Below are 23,615 nucleotides of genomic sequence, written 5' to 3' on the forward strand. Positions count from 1 at the left end.
TAAGCGTACGAAATATACGTCTCCACCCCAGCGATAACGCAGCTGTTTTTAGCACCGATACCTCTCTGACTTATATACTACGATGACCTTGACGCCAGGCTATTTTTCACGGCGAGCGTTCTAATCTGTTCCGCATTTTGACATCTGCGCCGCCGCATTGATCCCACACGTGATAACACACAAAGCAAGCAATGAAACCCATTGTGTATGGGTTTGTTAAAAATCGCGAAGTCCATTTCTGTTGCTGGTTGCCGAAAAAACAATGTAAGGTTAGTCATATACAGCGTTCCCTGTGAAAATTCTCCGCACACAAATGTCGGCTTTCTTTTATTGCGAAGGAAACTATAGAGAGACTTCAAGCGAATTTTCGCCCTAGTCGTCGCCGTGAAGTCTCGTTCACTAAGATTTAAAAAACATGCAAATGCCACGCAGCTCGACAGAAACAAAATAACGTTTGCCGTCGTTTGGAGATACTCGGATTATTTTTTTGCATCCCGCCTAATTGCACAATTAGTCTTAATTCTCAGATACTATAATTAGACGAAAATAGTCAGTGAGAAAATTGCAGAGCAATAGGAAAAACTGCCGATGCAGCCTTTCTTTTGGTCTATACTTGGTGCATAAAAGTGTTCTTCCGAGTGGGGAAGAAGCACGCGAATATACGCAAAGGGCCTCGACCGGTCCCTCGCGCTATTGTTCCAGTGCGCCAGGTGTTTCGTAAGTGGGGAGGGCTTCGCCGTAATTCCACGTGCCTTTGTTCTCGCTCTCGGTTGCCGGTGTCCGCTCCGTGCTCTCAGCCCCGACGAGCTTATCTCCTGTGCGCGCCTGCCAGCCTTGGTGGCCGCTGCCGCTTCCTCGGTCTTTCGTCGCGCATGATGTCGGTTGCTGGCTCGGCCAGCACAATCGGCTGTGGTACATTATTCGTAGCGCGGAACTCGAAGGAGAGCTCAGCGGCGTTTAATTGGACAATAATGCTTTCGCATTCATGACTCATGTGAATGCGAAATAGAGGACACTAAGGTGTCCTCAATTTTTTTTTATTAACGTTTCTGATCCTGAAGAATCACCCTGCACATGCCGCACCACGGAACAGGAAATGGCTTCCTCAGAAATTTTGCATTTTGGAAAACGAACTCATTCGAGGTAGAGGATGTGTGGTACTCACACGCCCTTACCACGCGATAGATTGTCACCGCTTTGGGAAATCTGCATATCAGTGAATGCAGTGAGCCCTAGCGTACATCTGTAAATGGGTGGAGGCCTAGATTAGAAACCAGTACAAGTTCGCGAAGCTGCGTTAGAAAGCCTTCGTTGAGCGTTTTTTTTTTTTTAAACAACATTTCAGAACACAAAATAATACAAGGCTTGTAGCATCTGGTTTACTTCATAACAATAGAGAATCGTTGCAAGGTCACTGCGTGTCTTGAAACGCAGTAAAGAATTAGCGTGAGCATCACCTCAGTTGTCAACAAACCTGCCTTTTTCGATTGCACATATCAGCAAGTTATGATTACTACGCTAAGGAAGAATTAAGTTAACGCAAGCTTGAACCAAGCAGAAGTTCAGAGCTACTCCAATTGATTCATGATTTCGGCGACTACGTGACAATGTTTGCATAACGGAAATCGAACGCTTTTGCAGAACTGAATATCGCTTACCTGTCGTCATTGGGGAGCGGAAAAAACCTGGCGTACACAAGAGAGCCCGGCAAGTGTTGCGATTCCCCGACATAGCCATCTCGCCGTCTGGTCCGAGCTCGTCTGCCTCAGTCACATCTTGATCCCCATAAAAGTGGTTGGTTCAAAACGGGATTCGTCGCCAAAGCCAGGGAATACCCGCACAGCACTCAAAAACGCCCATAGCGACAAGCAAGACAACCTAAGCGCCTAAGCTAGCTGAGCTGAGCAGCGAGCCATAGCCACCCCTCAGTCGTCGCCGTCTGGCGTTATCAGACGAAACAGGCAAACTCGAAAGCAAACTGCTTTCATTTTTTTCTTCACGCATTAAAAATTGTCTTATTTCGATGTTGCATTAGTTCTAAAAAGCGCTGCAACAGCAAGGGCCGTTGTGACCTTTTAGTTCATACAATTTTATCATTTCCATTTTGTGTAAACAACCATCCGCCACGGTGCTCACGCGAAATTCGAAAACGAAACTAGTGGTTGCTTTCTGCTTGATGCCTTTTCCAAAAAAAAAAGAACAGTCGCTGTTAGCGCAATTGAGAGCATATTCTGCTGCATGAATTGCCACGTTCAAAGCGCCGAACAATACAGCGGGCAAATTTTCGGCAGTGCTGGCGTCGCCGGCGGGACGTATCGTACATTGCTGGCTGCTGCGTGGCACGCTGAAACGTAGGACAATATATCTACGCCTTTACAACGCAGCCTTTCTGTCCAGCGCGCAAACCGAGGGTATTTTCAGTGTCGCTGCCGATGTCTTCAAGGCGAAAGCAGGGAGGATTACAGAAGAAAATGTTGCAAAGCAATTGTTAGCCAAGATGAACAACGCCTGAAGGGCTGCAGAGGGCGCACTATAAAATCGAGACAGCTTGCTGAATTTACTGCATCGTGGCATGGTTTATGAACGTAGAAGGTAGGTAACAATTGAGTAGTCAATTACCTTTTAGTAATTGCTCAATTACTATCGTGTGGCAGTAATAGGGAAATGTAATCAAGTAAATTTTTGGAATATGTATTTCTATGTGTAATGGGTTACCTTTCTTTTTCTGCAACGTGCACAAGTCTGGCAGACAGCAAATACACAATGGGATAATTGACCCAAACCTTTTAGGATCATCATCACCAGCATCCTCTAACTCTTCCCTTAGTGCATATAATTTATAAAAAGTTCAGCAATTTTTATTTATCTGGCGTTGTCTATAGAATTAGGTGTAGTAATTTTGCTGTTATATGGGAAATTTTGTTGCTTGTCTTTTTACCTACAAGATTAACATCTATGTTCTTTTTTTCATTCCTATCGTTATTTGGATTGATCTTGTTGTTCATTTATCTTAGATTATACTGTGTGTGTCTCGCTTAATTCTTTGAGGTTTGTCATGTTACTCTTTCTTTCCTCTTCCCTCCTTCCTATCATGCATTTATATGTTTGTCTCCTCTCTGAAAAGTAGGAAAGCATTGTGCCCCTTCAGGCGGCAGTTGCCAGCCTGCTCATCACTTTCTCTTTCCTGTACAGTGTACATATGTTTTCAAAACAAATAATGACAACAATTAAACCTGTTGTTCTTCTGACATTTAATTATTTCTTTGTATTCCTTGCTGAGAGTCCTGGTAAAGTCTTTGATTTTGGAACCTTTTCCTGTTTGATATACTATCTCTATATGCCGTTTTTGAAACAATAAACAATTCTTGAGAAAATATACAACAATTTCGATATTGTGTAGACCACACCCTACAACTTGTGACAGCTCGGCCTTGGCTGCATCTTTAACACGTTACTAATTACTTGTTTAAATACCCGCCGTGGTAGTTTCATTCCCATGACGTTGCACCACTCAGCACGAGGCCATGGCTTCGATCCCGGCAACGCCGGAAGAATTATGATGAGGTCGTTATGATGAGGTCGTTATGAAATCGCCGAATTACGATGAGCGTGCGTTCATTGTGTGTTAACAAACTCCATATTGTCAAAGCTAACACGGAGTCACCCCCTATGGCCTGCCTCAAAATGAGGACATTGCTTTGGCACGTTACACCTTTGAATTCGTTACTTCTGTTAGTTTACATTAATGTGTATTGTACTTTTATGTGTGCGTTGCCTGCTTAGATCTTGAGTCTGCAGTTTCTATAAGATAAATTTCAGTATATTAACATAACATAAACAAGAAGGAAAGTTTAATGGGAGTAAAGAATTCATCACAATGACGAGACTTCATACCCCCTCCTTCTTTTCTTTTCTTTTGCAGAGCGCAGCAGACATGGTGATCACTTCCTTTGTATACCTTATCTCTGCCCACGCTGGATTTTGGACGCAGAGGCTTCTGCGCTTCATTACCTCCCCGGAAATGTGGAGGCCGGACTTCGTTTCCGTAACTATCCGGAGGCTTCCAATTAGCCGAGGGCTGAGATAGCTCCACTAGGCACGCCCTAGAAAAAAAGAGAGACAGAAAATGCGTGTTTAAAGATGGTGGTGTAAGTGGCAGGTAAATATGCGCTTGGAAAGAGTCTCACCTGGTGCTTGGTTCAGCTGTAGAGCAAGCCTGTTCAGTGTCGAAGCAGTATCTCTTAATAGGTCTGCAGCAGCTTCTGCGTGGACACACGACGAGATATTTTTCAAAGCCCCAATTTTGCCGAGCTCTTACTCATGGTTGTTCATCAAAGCCCTCATTTTTATTCCTAAATATACTGGAGCAGTTCCTAATTATGTTTGAACTAGTCATTGGCGTTTCCGGCTATCGTTTACTCGTACGCGTTAATTGCGAGTGGCTTTGTTGCCTAGGCATGAACAGTTTCGACAGTGTAGCTCACTAAACATGGGAAGTACATTGATTTGTGTGGCAGCTTCCAGCACTTATACAGCTCACGTTGCTATTTTGTCCCGAGAACTACCATGACTCTACGCTTATCTACACTGATGGATCTGTCCTGCCAAAAAGCTCCGCTGCGGCAATCGTGACACCAGCGAAAGTTACAACCATCGAATTTAAGACGACTCGCACAAGAACATCGACGGCCGCAGAGCTCGCAGCGCTCTTTAACGCCCTTCATTACATTGGTGATGAACCGCCACACAAGTGTACGACCTTCTGCAATTCAAAGGAGGCAATGCAGTCTATATTGTCACCTTTACGACGCCGACGGCACGAACAGCTAGTATGTCAGATTGCAGAGACGTTGCACCATATAAGTGTTGAAGGCCGTGAAATAACTTTCCAATGGCTTGCAAGTCACTGCAGGATGATCGCCCGTGAACGGGCCGATCAAGCTGCCCGCTCAGCTCATAGGGATGACTGCCAGTGCACCACGTCACAATGGGATGAGCCACATTCCAGGAACTTCCGACTATACTCCCTTGATTGCACATTAAGCCTTCCAGTCCCATCAAAGCTTGCGTATCGCCACGCTTGTGTATCGGTTGTGGTTGGGCGCTGCTTTTACCAAAGCCTATAGGTTCCGCATAAGGATGTCCGACACTACAACCTGTGGCCACTGCGGTGAATATTTTGTGCGATTGCCCGCAGTACAGTCCACAGAGGGAAGCCCTTCGCGACGAGCTCAGGCAGCTGGACGACCGACCACTACTGGAGGAGGGAATTCTACACCATCTACAGGACCTAACGTCACAGAAGAAGGCCGTGCAAGCGCTACTGCACTTCTGGCGATCTACCGGCCCTTGTGAACGACTCTAACTGGAATGCCCTTCGTGTGTGTCTCTCCGTGTGCATATTTATTTATTTTATCTTTTTATCCCTTTCCTCTCTGTCGTCTTTATAACCCCCATCTCCCAACTCCGATGTAGGGTAGCAAACCGGAGACTAATATATGATTAGCCCTCCCTGCCTTTGCTCTTCATCTCTCTCTCTCTTTTCCTGGGAATTCAAACATTTACGTGGCCTGTTATAATGAACGCATTCATTCTTCATTCTCGTACAGAATTCGACCCCTGCATCCTATTGCTGCCATTATGCATCGAATTGCTGCAAATTTCATTCAACATTTCAATGTTCAATAAAGCTTCCCGTTTATAGTACGTGTTCTTGTGTATACGCTCGTGCCAAACAGTTTCCTTTTTTAGTTATATTCAAGAAAAAATCCAAGTATTTCCACGAAACTGCGATATTGTGTAGCACAGTGAAAGGCTTGGGCATGTATAATGAATTGCAGCGTAAATGGGTAAGCGTTTTCTATGTCTCGGATAGATATCCGGCATGGTCAAAACAGACCCGGGTGTTATGGCTGTCTTACAAAGCTTCGCTGTCGTTTGATGTCTGCGTTGCTCGAATTTTCAAATTATTTTATTCTTTTTCTATTATACTCTAGAAACGTCCTTCATGCCTAAAGTTTCACTTGTGGAGTTTGAATGGTTGAAGTCGCGGTCGCACTCGGCAGTTACTGACAAGAAAAAAAATGACTGAAGGAAGCGAAAAGGTTAGTATACAGAACTCGCAGTCTTTTTTACGTATCAAGTGGTTAGACACATTTCAAGACAGATGCCCCAAAATACTGCTACATATGCATTACTTCACTCTGAGCAATAAGGCGGAATAATAAAAAATTTATGTTCCGGACAGAATTTCAATTTCAATGTGAAATATTACAATGACAGTTAGGTAAACAAGTCATCAGCACATTACAGTCACAAAGCGGCGGCGTTGTGCAGAAATACAAGACGCATCATCATCACCAGCGGCATCATCATCACCATCATCATCATCATACTGTTTTATGTCCGCTGCAGGAGGAAGGCCTCTCCTTGCGATCTCCAGTTACCCCTGTCCTGAGGCAACCGATTCCAACTAGCGCCCGCAAATTTCCTAATTCCATCGTACCACCTAGTCTTCTGCTGTCCTCTACGGCTTTTCCCTTCTCTTGGTACCCATTCTGTCACCCTAATGGTCCAACGGTTGTCTAATCGGTGCATTACATGACCTGCCCAGTTCCATTTTTTTCTCTTGATGTCAATTAGAATGTCATCTATACCCGTTTGCTCTCTGATGCTCTCTTTCTGTCTCTTAACGCTATGACTAGCAATCTTGGTTCCATCGCTCTTTGCGCGTTCCTAAACTTGTTTTCCAGCTTTTTTATCAGTCTCCAGTCTCTGCCCCATATGTCAGCTCTGGTAAAATGCACTGATTGTACACCTTCTTTTTCATTGATAATGGTAAGCGCACAGCCAGGAGCACATAATGTCTGCCGTATGCGATTCAACACATTTTTATTCTTCTATTAATCTCCTTCTTATAATCAGGGTTCCCTGCAATTAATTGACCTAGGTAAACGAACTCCTTCACAGACTCTAGAGGCTGACTGGCGATCTTGAACACTTGTTCCCTTGCCCGGCTTTTCATCATTTTCTTTGTCTTCTGCCTATTAGTCTTCAACCCCACTCTTACACTCTCTCTTTTAAGGTCCTTAATGATATGTTGTAACTCGTCTGCACTGTTGCGGAATAGAACAATGTCATCGACAAACAGAAGGTTGCTGAGATATTCACCGTGGGCCCTTACTCCCAAGCCTTCCCTGTTTAATAGCTTGAATACTCCTTCCAATCACGCAGTGCATAGCATTGGAGAGATTGTGTCTCCCTGTCTGACCCCTTTCTACATCCGTATCCTCCTGCTTTTCCTGTGTAGAATTAAGGTAGCTGTAGAACCTCTGTAGATATTTTCGAAGGTATTTACGTAAGCGTTCTGCACTCTTTGATTACATAATGCTTCTATGAATGCTGGTATCTCTTCTGAATCAAATGCCATTTCGTAATCTATGAAAGCTATATAGACAGGCTTATTGTACTCTGCAAATTTCCCGATAGCCTGATTGATCACATGGATGTGGTCCATTGTAGAGTATCCTTTCTGAAGCCAGCCTTTTCCCTTGCTTGACTAACGTCCAGTGTTGCCCTTATTCTATTGGAGAATATTTTGGTAAATATTTTATAAAATACTGGGAGTAAGATAATGGGCCTGTATTTTTTCCATTCTTTAACTTCTCCCTTTTTGTTGATTAGTATAATGTCTGCATACTTCTAGTTTTCTGGAACCCTTGCAGTCGACAGAGGTTTTGTATAAAGAGCCGCCAGTTTTCCCAACATTTTGTCTTCTCCATCTTTGATTAGATCGACTGTTATTCCATCTTCTTCTGCCGCTTTTCTTCGTTTCATGTCTTGCAAAGCCCATCTCTAGTTATAGGAGGAGTTTCTATATCCTGTTCCTTACTGTTTCTAATGGAGTTTTCCTGACTCCTCTAGGTGCTCTACAGGTCAGTATAGAATTCTTCCGCTTCTTTTACTATATCTTCTAGATTGCTAAGGATTTTACCCTGCTTATCTTTCAGTGCATACATCTTGGTTTGTACTATGCCAAGTTTTTTTCTCATTGATTTCAGGCTGCGTCCATTTTTTACGACTTCTTCAATCTTTCTCGGGTTATAGTTCTCAATAACCCTTATTTTCGCCTTGTTGATCACTTTTGACAGTTCCGTGAATTCTATCTTATCTCTCGAGTTAGACACTTCCATTTTTTCTCGTTCCTTTATTAGGTCGTTTTTTACTTGGGAGAGCTTGCCTACTGGTTGCCTTGATGCCTTGCCTCCCACTTCAATTGCTGCCTCTGAAACCAGCCTTGTTAAGTACCAAGTACAAGTACCAGCCTGAATTTGTCTGCTTTTATCCTTACTGCCTCTAGGCTGACTTGTTTCTTCTTGCCCAATTTTACTCTTTCTCTCTTCATATTGAAGGGAATCCTATCCCTCATTAACCTATGATCACTGCACTTTACCTTACCTATCACTTCTACATCCTGTACTATACTGGGATCAGCAGAAGGTATAAAGTCAATTTCCTTTCTTGTTTCAAATTAGGGCTTTTCCGCGTCTACCATCTGTTGCTACGCTTCCTGAAAAAGGTGTTCATTATTCGAAGCTTATTCCTTTCGGGGAATTCTACCAGCATCTCTCCTCTACCGTTCGTAGAATCGACGCCGTAGTTGCCAATTGCTTGTTCACGAGCCTCCTTTACCCCTACTTTTGCATTGAAGTCGTCCAATACAACAGTATACTGAGTTTGCACTTTTGTCATCGCTAATTCAACATCTTCATAAAACTGATCTACTTCCTCATTAGCGTGACTGGCTCTTGGAGCGTAGTCTCGTACTACCTTTAATCTATACCTCTTAAGTATGATTACGATTACAGGTACCCTCTCATTAATGCTGTAGAATTCGTCAGTTTTGCCCGCTATATCCTTATGAATTAGGAATCCTACCACGTATTGCTTCTTACCTGGCAGACCTCTATAGCAGAGGACATGGACGTTATTCAGCAATGTATAATCCCCCCAGTTCTTTTAAAATACCTAAGGCCAATGATATCCCAAACAATGCCTAATAGTTCCTCAGAGTCCTGCTAAGCAGAGCCTCACTCGACAAATTTCGGAAATTATAGGTTGACAGGGTCAGTTTCCATTGGCGGCCTGTTCGGACTCAGAGGTTCTTATCACCCTCTGCTCCGTTACATGTCTGACCGCTGCCTTGGTCAGGTGTTTCACAGCTGCTGGGGACCATACAATATAAAGCAAGAAAATCCGAGGACACCTAAGCACTTATTGGTTGTGAATGCCAAATCAGTAATCTCCAGCTGAACGCCGCTGAACGATCCTTCGAGTTATGAACTCCTTGCGGGAAAGCGCGCGCGTTGGAATGCTTGGTGCGCTTTGATTGAGCCTTACAGAGGCGCAGTTAGAACGCAGGCGAGAATTTATGTGGGCAAGGCACGCGCAGGTAACACAGTCTTCCGAGAGCGAGGGCGAGGCTGACGTGGCGTCGCGGCGGTGTCCTCTCCCCTCACGCAACACCTGGCACGCTACTGCGGCAGCAGGTGTTCCCTTTCTCCTGCTCTTCGCCGTCACGGTGCGGTCCTGACGTAGCATCGCAGCCAATCAGAATTTAGTTTCTACTACAGACGGCGGGACGCCGGCTTTTTCGCTCAATGAGCCTTTTGATGCTTTTGCATAAAAAATAAGCGGACATGTTTTACTAAAGTATGCTTGAGGCACTGTCGTGCCACCGATGCCGTGTCCACAAGCTTCAACTGCCCAGTGTATAAACGGCGCATGCGTGGCCTTCGTGAGGAAGCTTAGAGGTCTCCAGTGCGGGCGTTTATTACTCATCCCAAATGTCGGTGCCTTTACTCTTTAGAAACGAGCAGCGCATTTGGCTGCAAAAGCGACGAAGCCACATGGAAGCACGTTCATGCTGCACTCAATCGTCTCTGTAGTGGTGTGAGGACAGTGTTTTGCTTTCCGCTGCTGCCACGAGCATTGTATGCACACGCTACAGTGTTTGTATAATGTTTAAGATGAGCATATGAGTACGAGAGTGCTTTGAGAAATACCTCCGAAACATATTTATCCGTAGCTGCGGCGTTGCATGGAGGCTAATGCCTTCAGCAGGTCTACTAGAAAAATGTTTAACAGCAGAATTATATTTTACATATTATAACATAGAATCTGAGAAGTCAGCCGAAATCGAAGCTCTGACACGCTACTGAGAAGACCAGAGCAGGGGGTCCGCAGTTAACAGCAATCTAAACCCCAAAGTGAGCTCCAACAAATTGGGTGCATGGTATATAGCGAAAAGTGATAGGCTCAACGTTAGGATACAGGAAGACAGTGGTGTAGCAGGAACAAGAAAAGAATCAAGGAAAGGTAAGCAGGTCAACCAGATGCACGTCCGGTTTGCCACCCTACACGAAAGAAGGGGTTTAAGGAAAGAAAATATAGAGAGGAGAGGGCGAGAGCTAGGTACTGACAAAGGCGGCACGGCTTATATTGTAGTTGAAGTTAAAACGAAAAACAGGCAGGTGATGTAATTTCATAGGCCACGCAACCTATGGTCTGGTAGAGCAACATACCTGATGCTAAGTAAACGCAAACTTAGTAGATAACAGCCCAGCATAAAGTAGTGGGGTTAAATCACAACATTTGCAGGCATCAAGGCATGGAAGTCAAGGGTAACTGGAATCTCCGTGCAAGATCTCCTTTCACCGTGTGCATAAATTAGGCTAATGGGTGCAATAATATCGCACAGAACGACGCTTTATAATGAACTTTATTTCATTGCTGTTTGAAACGACATGAACCTCCACTATGAATGACAGAGGACAGCCTAATGAGTAATTATTTCCCATCTTTCTTGTAATGAGGTGTATAGTAGCTCGAAATAAACAACACCGAAAGAGCAGGACGACAAGAAACTACTTACACAACAGAGATGCAAGTATAAACGACCAAGCACCGTAGAAATAGTCTCAATACGCATCAGTCTTGGGAATTAGACGCTTGAGTAGCGGATAAATTACTCGCCTCAGTTACTTGAGGCGAGTTATGTTTCCTCGCATTTCACAGAAGTACGCACATTTAAGAATCCAGAAAACAAGTTGTGGCTGTACTCTATTTGTGTAAGCACACGCTAACCATTGAGGCGTTATCACCACCAACTCGTAGTTGGGCAGTTCCCACTGGAGGAAGCGGAACTGCCCGGATCACGTCGAACATGCAACCTCAGCGCGTTATAACCTTAACGGAGACGCCCACCAGCGCCTGCGCTTCGAGAAAAAAGAGGCCACGCGATCCTACGCGGCCCAACGTCTCTAGTTTACGTGCCACAAATACATTCCAAGCATCAAATCCGTGCTTCGTATGCGAAGTGTGCTCAACGGTACTCGTCTCTTCTTTTCGTCTGTCGTAGCAAAGTTGTTCTTGGTTGTTGTCTCAACGGACGAGTTACGATTTTAGCGAGACGATGCTTCTCCGCGTCCTTTGATCTTTGGGGCATCAAGGGCCCTGGCGCAGTGGGACGAGGTAAAAGGACAAAACCATACTTCAAAGGAAGCTTTGAGGTTAAGGGTTAACCGATATTTCTTGCCCATCGAGAAAAAACGGTGCATTCAAACTTATCTTTCGGCACCTAATTTTGTATTTATTCTGGTAGTCGTGTCACGTGGACGAAACAAGTGCACTTTCAGTTCTTTGGGTGGGTTAGGTATTCGGAGAGTTGCTTCTGATCGTTTGTTTTCTCAGTTTTCAGAGAAAAAGGGCACGAGTTTCTTGTTCTAGAAAGCTCAACAAAGAACTAGCGACGTACGCGCAATCATGTGCAATTATAGAGTACGTATTGAGTGTAAGCCCAAGGTAACATAAATGATCATTGTGCCTGTAAACGGAAGACTGCTTACCGTCACAACCACGAGGCAAATGCTATCATGAAGGAAGGCATTGTGTGAAGGAAAGAATTCAGCCGGTGTCCCTCCCTCACCCACTTACTCACTCAGAGTTGTCAGGACTCAAGAAATATTGAGCGCTGCTGTTTCCTTGGAGGCATTATTTAAAGGGCTAACTGAATTGCGAGAAAAAAAGTCAAGAAAAAGAAATTTACAGAAACTAATGTTGAGAAGAGCACACGAGAACCAATAACATATTAGAATATACAGCTTTACCGAGCGAAGCCGTCGCAGGAAAATTGATCCATGAAGGTGCAGGGAAAGGTGAGGAGGAAAGGGAAAGTTAATAAATTATTCGGTCCTGATATAAAAAATCTTACACAGGCACCAACGTCTACTTACGAGATTTGTACGCGAAAGCATTCTGAGTCTTACGCGCCACACTCTTCAATTTGTCATGTGCTCCAATTGTGCAAAGTCAATTGTTAGGGTAGGCCAAGTAAATTTTAAGAGTGGGCCAAGTCGGTTTTGAACGTAGGTCAACTGAATTTTCGAATTAGGGAAAGTCACTTTTGACGCTGGGCCACCGAAATTTTGGGGGTTGCGCCAAGTCCATCTTAAAAGTGTGTCGGTCTTGAACGTAGCTGAACTCAATTTTCGAATTGGGCAAAGTCAATTTTTGGTGTGGGCGCTAAAGCGTCGGTGCGAGGCAAGCCGCAGCAAGTCCAGCGCCAAGAACGTGACGTCACCACTTGGTGGCATGGGTTTTTGTACCATCGGACATTAATACTGGATGATCGCCGCATATTCCGCTTCATGGCGCATAGATTGATTTCGCATTAGAAAACAGCAGCACCGACTATTTTGCCAAACATCGGGAGCGCTATCAATCCTTTTTGCCACCAAAACGCGCCCTTTCGGATGAATGACCAGCATGAAATTACATCTGTGACTTCCGGAGTACCATCTCTTCCCCTACGACCGCAACCTATCGTTTCCAATTCAATATGTGACAGTTTTCGTTACAAACTTCCTCATTTGCGTGGCAGTTGACGTTTGTACGCAGTTACCGTAAACCATCATCACTCGATGCATATTCATAGCAAGTGGAGGCCAAATTTCGCCCAAATGCCTTTGATCCCCATATTTCATCACAGCACCAGGTCATCTAACTTACTGGTAAGGTTTCGACTTTTCTAGGTTCGCATTGGGCATGAGAGACGGCATAACAAACAGAACCGCTTTTCATAATGGGAACTTAGATTTACTTACGCCCGAACGTTTTTCAGTGTTAGTAACACCGCAATACGACCACCTTCGTCGGGCATCGAAAGGTGACATCGTTCCCTACATGGGCAAATCATTGCAACTGAGTTACCACAGGGGGTACAAGAAGGCGACTGAAACGGTACCTAAGTAAACGAGACTCTTCGTTCGAGGTGCGAGTGGTGAATCTGTGGGAAGCAATAACTAGTTCTACGTGGGACGTTCATAGTGATGGGGGGCAGACGAAATAATTTATCGAATGAGAATACACTCAGTAGATCGGAAGAATCTCCTTGGCTTCTGTTTAATGCTTCTCAAGTTTACTTCTTTTCCGTAAATGAGTGTTAGCAGGCGTTTCTTTTTCCTAGCTTTATTTTCTTTTCATAACGTTTCTTCTCTTGTGAGTGTGCTTTGTTATTTGCGTAAGCATTTCTATGCTTACCCTACGAGAATCTGTTCGTGCGTCCGTCTGTCCGGTCTTCGCGAAACAGGATCGCTTTCAAGATAGAGCCAGCCAGCTGTGGAGGAAGACGATGACGAACGTGCAAGCAGTGGCACGAGCGCGAGGGGCAGTGTGGGAACGCTGGCATGATCAGCGTCGTCGGAGCCAGCTGTGTTCATTGTGTCTTACCGAGGCGCAACCAGGATGCACGCGAGAGCTTACATGGAGAAGGGACACGCGCATAACACAGGCTTGCGAAAGCGATGGCAAAGAAGACATAGCATCGCTGCGACGCATTCTCCCCTACCCCCCCCCCCCCCCCAACGCAACCCCTGACGCGCTACTGCGGCTGCTGCTGTTCCCTTTCCACCACTCTGCTCCGTCGAGGTGCGCTTGTGCCTGATGCTCCAGCTCGATTGATACGATTGCACTAAAGATGCTGGATGCGGCGAGAAAATACTACAATTGTCTACCAAATCATCAGCTTTGTTTGCCATAGGGAAGCCGTGGGTAGACGCGCATAAACTAGGAGAAGCAAGTAAGCAAAACTAATCAAAACGAAGTCGCAGCAGAGTCAACCACTTACGGATTAGTAGACAATTCTCAGAAGTCGTGTAGCTTTCTTCTAATTTCACCTTTCACACTAATCATCGGTAGCAGCATGTGAGGCACTTATCTAAGCTAACATCACGAGCTTCCAAGAAAATCCTCCATGTTATACCAAATTCTTCATTTTGTTTTTAGTTTGAACCGTCCTCTTTTTCAAAATCACTTATGGCAAGTTCGCTGCCCTATCACTGGCGCATTTATAAAAAAAGGTGCGCGTTACCCCTGTGACAAGTCGCAACCTGCAAATTGCTAATTTAGCTTATTTAGAAGGATTAGGTCAATAACATTTTTCGTAGTTCACTTCAGGGCACATGTCGTCGACCCTTTTCATAATTGTAACGCCGACTGTTCCTCGAGGCAGTTTGTCCAACAAATGGCCACAGCCATTTTAGAAATCCGCACATATCAGCACAGTTTGCTTCTCTTGCGACATGAAAAATGTCGGCGCGGCTATCGTGTTGAAACCACGCTCGAAAACAAGCCCCGGTATATGCAACTATATCATCTTATCTTCATTTGAACTATGACTGCTGCCGTTATTATCTGGGAAAATGGCGAATGCAGGGAAGCGCACTTGCGAGTTTCCAAACGGGCCTATTGCGAAATTGAGCTTGAGTAGTAGCGAAGTAATGCTTGCTTATAAAGACATTGTAAGACTAACCTCCCTTTCAAGATGCTAGTTGCGTAGGAGCGCTACGATTTATATTTTCCCATAGTTAACGCCAATGCCTTTCAAAGCCCATTTTTTTGGAAGCGGACATCTCGAAAGTGGTGCCAAATTTTTTGAGGTTTTAAGTGCTACTTCACTATTGCTCCCCACTGCTCCACTACTGCTCGGAATGAATTTTGGAAGAAAAACATGTCTTGTAAAGTGAATAGACAAAACTTGTGACACTTTTTCTTTGTCCACCTGGACATTATGACCTTTTGCGCCCTCCATTTCAAGTAATACGCCTGTACAAAATAAAAGTTCCTAAAAGACACATGCACACGCATGGCACGTAAGAAACGACTGGGAGGTGCTAAGTCTGGCAGCCCTTGAGACCTGCTAAACAAAAGGGCATATTTTGCATATCACCTACACCGAGTCGGCGCTCAGTGGAATGATATTATTACAGTGCGGACGGACAGCCTCTTAAACGGCGTTATTTGGGCAGGCAGACGCTTTCGAAGAATGGACAATGGGGTCCGAGTTTAATCAACCGCATTGTTCACCTCCTTCTGCAGGCTCAACCTCTAACACGGTATTCGTATAGACGTGCTGTGAAAGAAATGCCCATACAATGAACGGGAATGTAGTTTTCTGATCATGCTGTGATACTGACGAAACGTGCATAAAGTGAGGCTTAATGTACTTCTCTGGAATTTCGGTATTGATAATACTTGAACTGCAACGCTATCATTACAGCCATCGTGTCAGGAATGGAGACCTACTTTTCCAACGTGGTTACTACACCGAGAAGTTTTATACTGCGTGGGTGCAGGTCTTTCAGTAGAAATGTTTATGCTGCGCCGTAAATATATGCTTTATTTCATGCTATCATTAGTATAATAATTTTTTAGGAATTTGAAACACCGTGCACGCCCCGAATAGCGTTAACATAAATCCAGTACTGCAACCACATTCAGAGAGGCTGTTAAATTTGAAATCCATTTAGGCCTTTCAAGACAACAGCTGTTATACCATCCAATGAAATTTAACAATGAGTGCCTCCTCAAAGCTTCCAACTGCATTTAAGTAAGCTTCTGCAGACATGATATAGAACTGTGTCAAAATACCTTATAGGCCCTTGGCGGTTATCCCTTGAGATTTATTGTGACTATTACTCCTAGACTAGACTATCATGAGCTTGCATTGATGTTCTGATGGCTTACTTTGTACTTGGTGCGGAGCTTTAGAGCATATAATGGAGCCATGTGAATGCAAACCTCCGTAGAAACTGGTTACAAGCAAGGACAGATAAAAAGAAAATTTTATTGTAAGTTACAAGGCTCCACTCGTGCGGGTTCTGGTACGACATCGCAGTAAGTGCAGGCGCCTCCTAGAGGAGCACAGAGGAAATGGCAACGATATGGCAGAAGACAAGGGGAATAGCCAAAGCCAAGCAAGAGGGTTTGATAGCAGCCAAACAAAAGAGACAGTCTGGGTTAGGGATGAACTGTATGCTCTCCTTGCTTGTGAGAGCATAACAAAAACATTTGGTTGTGTTACCAGAAATAGCACCTATAAGACAAACCTTTGCAAAACACTTTTTTTTCACGGCACGTATGTCACCTAATGGGATATTTAGCATACAGATGTAAAAAAAGTTATTTGCGATCTATAAAAGTGAATTTGGAGATACAAGAGTAGTTGAACGATTCTGTTTCGTGGATGAGCTTAAAGACTACAGTGCAGCTCTAAACTTCTATGACGTGAAGAACACTCAGAGGCTCAAATGGTTTTAAAATTCTTTTTTATATGTGAGTGGTATATTACAAACTTAAAAAAAGAAACATCTGTTGTTTAAGCCTAGCTATCAACAAGAGGCCTGACTACATGTAAGCGTCGAAAGTAACAAATAACATCGTGGTTATTGTCATTAAAATTCGTTTTATTCGACCAAACGGAGATTAAGATGTGTCAAGAGTATTCGGCGGACATATTAATACTGTACTTCTGTTTTTCCTGTAACCTCTCGGTATTCGAAAGGAACTTCACTGGTGATCTTCGTCTTTCGAAACGACACAAAATAATTAAATGATGGGGTTTTACGAGCGAAAACCAAAAACTGATCATGAGGCACACCGTAGTGGGGGACTGCGGAGTATTGTTGACCACCTGGGGTTTTTTAACGTGCACCTAAATATAAGTGCATAGGTGTTTTCACATTTCACCCACTACGAAATGCAGCGGCCGTGGCCGGCAATAGATCCCGCCACCTCGCACTTAGCAACCCAACACGGATAGCGACACTATGGACTTTGCAAAATCGGTGAGAAATTTTAAAAAATGGTGGCAATGATGCCCTTAAAACACAGTTAACACAGTTAAGCTTGCACGTGACTTAATATGCTGCATGAATATGTTACGCAATTGTTCTGCTTTAACGTTGAAAAACATTGAAAAGAATGTGCCCAATTCGGTATTAGGGACCTGAGAATAGTCTTTCCTGAATCTTGACCAGAAATATTGGCTCTCACAGCGCCTCTAGATCCTGCTCCCCCTAACACGTGCTTTCCTTCTAAGACACTTTCGTCTCTTTTCACTTCATCTAGTAACGCTAACAAACAAAAAAGGGAAATCTCTTTGTTGGTTACAATACTTCTACAATCAATGAATCACAAAATTTCTAGCAGTATTTAGCTTTGCCACATGCCTACCATGTGAATGGCAAAGCACGCTCTACAGGAGCAGGCAATCAAATTATGAAGAAATTTGAAATGGCGAACAATGACGGGCATAGCCAGCAAATGCGACTGCCTCCGTCGTAAAATGTTTAGAAAACTAATTCGTTTGCGGTGCTTTACTTAAAAGTTATTCAGCTGATGAAACTTTATCCTAAGACCTGGACGCAATACAAAACACATGCCCATTTCATATTGTCCAGCTGCCATCGGATATCCAATCCCCATGAAAACATTACTTGCAGTTGAGTGATATACAGTACAGTGGCATCGTCGATGCACTTACCAGTGTGCTGTTGTGCTAATGTGGCGCTTTGTAATTTTTTTCGTGGCTTGGCGAGCCGTATCGACTCCGAGATCGGTTGTGTCTCTGCATTTATCTCGGAAGCCACAACAAACGTTCCTGTATGGGACCGGAAAAACAGTGCGTGCATTGCAACGAAGCTTTTCATAATAAGATGGGGTTGTTCACTGCGGGAGCCTCCAATGGTAATAGTGGAATGATGGTACTTTCACGTGGTAGTGACGATAAAGAACACAGTAGCAATACTCTGAAAGACAAAACTAACTTTTGTTGAGCGAACCTGTGCCCACAAAAACAGGCTACAATTAAAACACAACGATAGCGGTGAACACAGTCGGCGATCGTCAGAAATCTGATCAGCGGGTCAAGCGCGTCGGCTTTTATACATCAGTCGTCGAATGCTCCAGAGTAATCGGATGAATCCGCATGTCTTCCAGAAAGTTCTACACTATTCGTGTAGCGCATACATGGAATCAAATCACACAAGGTTCGGTGACAGACCATCGATAACATTCCACAAACTTCCGATAAATGCAGGCGCATCCTGCGCTGTGCGATAACATTTGTTAGGCGGTGACAAGCAGTGACCCGGAAAAGATAAACAAATATACGTGTCAATATCACTCTTTCGGCTCGCGTTAATGCGGCTGGCATTCAGACCACAGCCTTAAAATACGACCATGGATCGCAAGAAGGACTGAGCTGAACACGCACTTCATTGAAAGAAGATGTAGCTCCAGTAAGTGAACGTGTAAACGACTACCTATCATTTTGGCGCAAACTCGCAAGGAAATTTTCGTGTTTATGTCTTTCCCAGAATGCCGAAAATAGTCACTGGCGTGTATTTTCTCCTTGTCTAGGAGGCTTGCTTTCCATCCTGCGTCATTTTCCATTACTTTAACCTTCATGCGCGGGACTTCTAAATGCTCTTTGTCGGTGGTGCTTAGTAAGTTGGATGTATTTGCTCCAGTGGGCAACGCATTCCTTTCATAAAAGTCTTGACGAGAGTGCGCAGCTTATCCTGATGACGTACAACGTGGATATTTGCAGCTCTCGGCTGCCGTAATACCGCCGCTTGTAATATTCGCATTTCTTTTTCTTTCTGTTCTGCTGTTACCCAATGACCTTTACAGTAAGGGTCAGGTAAAAATCATGCTGAGTATTTCATAAATGTTACGCACACAAAATATCAGGTATTCGATTTTACCTGAACAGAATTTTGTAAAACAATCGCCTGTGACAGATAGCGCAGTCTTACTCCTTGAGCTTGATTATCCAAAAAACCTGCATTACTTGCGCAAGGAATAAAAAAAACTGGATTGCATAATAACTATATATTACTAATTAAATAGTTATCTAATTAATTTTGTGAACATAGTACAACGCATGAATTAGAAACGCTTACATCTCGAGATCCGCCCACTTAGAAACAATTTTCTAATCTGGCGCCAGCTTTAGGTTGAGCTCCGATAAACCTGCGGGAAAATGCACGCTTGTTAAATTAGTTGCTCTAAAAGCCATTTGAAGCAGCGCAGAGTGAATGTAACTGGAACGCCACCGCAACTCGTAGCAGAATTAGGGAACGCACGTCTCAAAACGAGTGTGAGCTTGAACACACAAACACAAAAATTGTTAAGATGAAACGGGTAAGAGGAAATCGACGTAAAGCGAAGCATCGGGAAGTGTTTAATTATATACTTTGTGAGTGTTATTCTTTTGCACCGTTTATTTTGCAACATATCAATTGCGCTTCCACGAAGCAAAGTCTGCAATAAAATGGTGCCCCCGCCAAGTGACTCACGCCGCGATCCATGCGATCGCAGTTTACCTAGTATCTGGAATCCGCCTAGTTCACTATTAAACTATCTACAAGACGAGCTCGTCTTACATGAGGAGAAAGTGAGCGAGCAGACGTGCGGAACCCCGAGGAGAAAGACACATGAAGCCACGTTTTATAAAGTATTAATGCACCCGCAAGCACACAGGGTTTACTGATAGCATAATGAGCTACTGTTTGTTGTTTAATAGGGTGATTTCGTAGGAAACAGACCCACTAATCAGCGTATCTGTAGCGGTAGTACAGATGGAACTACACATAAACCGATTCGTTATTTGTGTGTGTTCGGCAGCAGTAGCAGCAGCAGCCCAATTAATCAGCTGGCTAGTTAATGATTATCATAATTTTTATTGACTTTTCCTTCGAGACGCGGTGCTAACAAATATACATCTAGTCTGCCTGAGTCACTCAAGTGTTACATCTACGGCAGTCGGGAATTTCATCTGTCTCTCCTCGATCGTTTTTCCCTATCTCTGTAGAGGCAGTTAGCTCGACGTTCGAGCTGCCAGCTCAGCCTTCGAGCAGCAAGGCACCGCCATTTGTTTTATCGTTGAGATTTTCTCTCCTGACTTCTATCTTGCGGTATTTCTAAGTGTTTATGGGCTTTTTTATTTCCATCCAATCTACCGTCTTGGTTTCTCTCAGCGTCTCTTTAATGACGTCGTCCTATATTTTTGCAGTTTCAGTTACTCTGTACTGGATTGACAACCTTCTTAACCTCTACTTCCCCTCCATGTCCACGACTTGAGGAGCAAGTATTAATGCACTGCAGTCACCCATATTTTTATCCATGTTACTGAGACGTCAAAGCAAATTTTGCTCTCTGGTTTTGAACATTCAAAAGGTGGTAAATTCATGTCACTGGGCGCTGAATTATTTTGAATGTTACCTTCGACCCCCTATGCCTCTCGGCGCACCGAACTTAGATTAACTTAGAAACCCGAGAAGATCTCTAACTTAATTAAGGCGCATCATGATATTTGTTAATGTTGGCGCTGGTACCATTATTCCTTTTTAAATTCCTTCCTCGACGTCATATTTATTGTATACCGGAATTGCTCTACGTTTTAGTATAGCTGCGTTACGCATCCCTTTCATCATCAGATTATTTACTCGTATCCTCATTACCAATTACATACATAGAGACTTGAAGCAGTGAATAAAGACAGCACTGATAACTTGCTGCGAATATTCCAGTGAGCTTCGATACTTTTTAGACAGGTAATGCTGTGCATCTACTGTAATAAATGTTAAAATTTGAATTATTGCAATGAAGCATCGCTGGTTATCTCGCAAGATAACATCAGCCTCTAACTTTTTTAAATCAACAAAGGTTTCGTCCAAATTCAACGTGACATTATTTTGTCCCAGCGAATTGCGTCTATGCTACGTGCTTTTAGTGCAACATGAATGACCCTTTACAATTTTTTTTCCGACGATTGACTCGTTTTTCTGTGTGGTGTATACCTGTTTCATCACACGGCAAACACCACTGTGACTATTACCGTCATCATCACCAACGTCATCGTGATCATTATCATCAGCCAATGTTATGCCTTATAACCTGACGAAGAGGCATGTCAAAGCGATCTCAAATTATCTCTGTTTTGAGCAATCGACTCTAGTCCATGGCTCCAAATTTCATATTTTCATCACACAACCATATCAACTGCCCGCTTTCTTCACTACGTGTCAAAGTGTGTTCCACAATCGCGGAGCTTGAATTTTCAGGGGCAAAAGTAACGATAGCTGAAAAGCGAAGCAACGGATACTGGAAAAAGACCTCGCACGGCGCTTTCTCGCTAAGAACATTGAGGTAGTTTGGGTGCAGGAACTGAGTAAAAGCCAAGTGCGCTGAAGCGATGTACGTCAGATTTATGTAATGCTATGCGTAGGCGAGAAAACTACGGCATAGAAGGAGGCAGAAAATCGATAACCGCGGAGGGCTAGTATGAGAATATTATTCCTTCATACAATCATTCTCTTCCCTATTCATCGCGGGGGCAAATGCTTTTCTTTTTTTTTCTCGCAAAATAAGACTCCTTCCATTCATGGCGATGCGTGACAAATGGCCTCAAAAGTTTCATTCAGTTGGGCCTTGGCGGCGACCATCAGCACTGCCGTCCTTATGGCAGAAGCAAAGCTAAAAGCGGACCTGTGAGTGTGTAGTTTCAATTTTTTTTATTGAATAGCGTTGCACTGCCCTTTATAAATCGTGCTATGAGGTGGTCAGCCCTTTGAACGTGTGCGCGTAAACACTTCTGCATTCATATATGACCAACACAAAATTATGCACACATGCAAGTGCAAAACATACGCGGCGCAACAATGCGAATTCACAGCGAGCCGTCGACGCAAGCGCGTGGCACAAGCGCAACCCGAACCTGCGGCTTGTTGCTCCTTGAAATGATTAAATTTATACTTTCGCACTCGGAACGCACGAGTTCTTTCGACTTCACGGCTGGAAACATTGGTGCATTTCAACACGTAGTATAGTTTTCTTCACAACGCGAATTTCTGCAGGGCAGGCCTATTGTGCTGTATTCAAGAGATAAGCAAATCGGTCGTTGCCACGCTCTCCCGCTTGTAAGCCTGACATCATATCCATCTTTAGTACCCTAATGGGTACCTATTTCGGGTCTTTTCTGAGTCTTCATTAACATATCCTCTTCGTCCTGGGGGTACAAAAAGATTAGAACAATTTTCTTCCCTTTTCTTTCGTTGTTCAACTTACCATGTGCTGGCACGTAAGAAAAAAAAAGAGAGAATGTAAGGCGGCTTGGAGCCGCCTAACGTAGAGTTCTAGAAGACGGCTGAGGATTGCGAGATTTATAACTGAAATACAAGGTTTCATGCATGCCATGAGGATACACTGGAACGGGATCAAGAATATAGTGAATATAGAATATAGTACAATGGCGACACGTAGTTATGTATGCGAACGACGGGAAAAAACATTGTAGCAACTTTCTAGGCTTGATGCTGTCCCGCATGAACTTTTTTTTTACCATGTGGGCTTTTAGCACGTTTTCAGGACACTGTTACAAATGCAGGTAAACCTGAAAATACAAGGTCGCCTTCGACTTGTTTGTGTTCGTAATGAAATTAATAGCACTTACAGACAGAACATGTTTCAGCTGCGTAACCTAATACGTTTTCTAGAGATTAAAACAACAAAGCTTGAAAAAGATTGCTTACAGAGTTTCTCCTGAGTGTTGGTAGGTAGTAAAAGCTTATCTAGCGCCCTTCGGCGAAACGTATGCTGTAGCCTTCGCATACCGTTAGTAAGTTAACAGCATACTGACAACCCCACTGAATCATTTCATACTCATTTCATATTCAGTGTGAACTTATTGTGAAAAGATACTGAAAATATTATTTAAAATCCTTTTCAATAATTTATTGACGAGCCGTATGTCATAACTGGATAGCATGAATACAAATTTTTTGTTTTCTCCTAATTCCGCTAGGAAACCTCAACGTCGATATCGGACTACGACATCATCGCATATTTCAAAATTGTTAACGCATTCGTGCGATTTCTGGTCCGGAAAATTTCTCAAAACTTCTGTTGAGGTTTTTCGTCTTTCTGTTTTTTTTTTTCGTTCCTTTGAAACACAGTGTACGCTTTTTTTTTTTGCAGTAAACGGAATAGATACACCCTAGTCGGCACCATCAAAGTTGATATTACGGCAAGCCGGAGTAAAAACCACTGCGACACCACCATAAGTTTACCATTTCTTTTCTTTTGTTTTTGCTTGCCTTTTTTTTTCTTCTCACCAGCATTTCTCTCACGTTCCACGAAAACGTAATGCTGCTGCAAAAGTTTGATTTACTTATGCGACGTCACCCTGTTTTCTTGATTGCCCCTTTCAACCG

The 23,615-nt window shown here is 43.6% G+C and overlaps 1 long non-coding RNA gene across 1 annotated transcript in view; it reads right to left on the bottom strand.

The window, feature by feature from the left end:
• Positions 1-3,890: 3,890 nt before the first annotated feature.
• Positions 3,891-23,615, bottom strand: part of LOC129387927 (uncharacterized) — a 100,615-nt gene continuing 80,890 nt past the window's right edge. The window contains exons 4-5 of the long non-coding RNA XR_008615079.1: positions 4,188-4,262; positions 3,891-4,103 (exon numbers count right to left, since the gene is read on the bottom strand). This is a non-coding gene — a long non-coding RNA (uncharacterized lncRNA). The remainder of the gene's footprint in view (positions 4,104-4,187; positions 4,263-23,615) is intronic.

This window comes from Dermacentor andersoni, chromosome 10 (assembly GCF_023375885.2).
Source record: "Dermacentor andersoni chromosome 10, qqDerAnde1_hic_scaffold, whole genome shotgun sequence".
NCBI classification, from domain to species: domain Eukaryota; kingdom Metazoa; phylum Arthropoda; class Arachnida; order Ixodida; family Ixodidae; genus Dermacentor; species Dermacentor andersoni.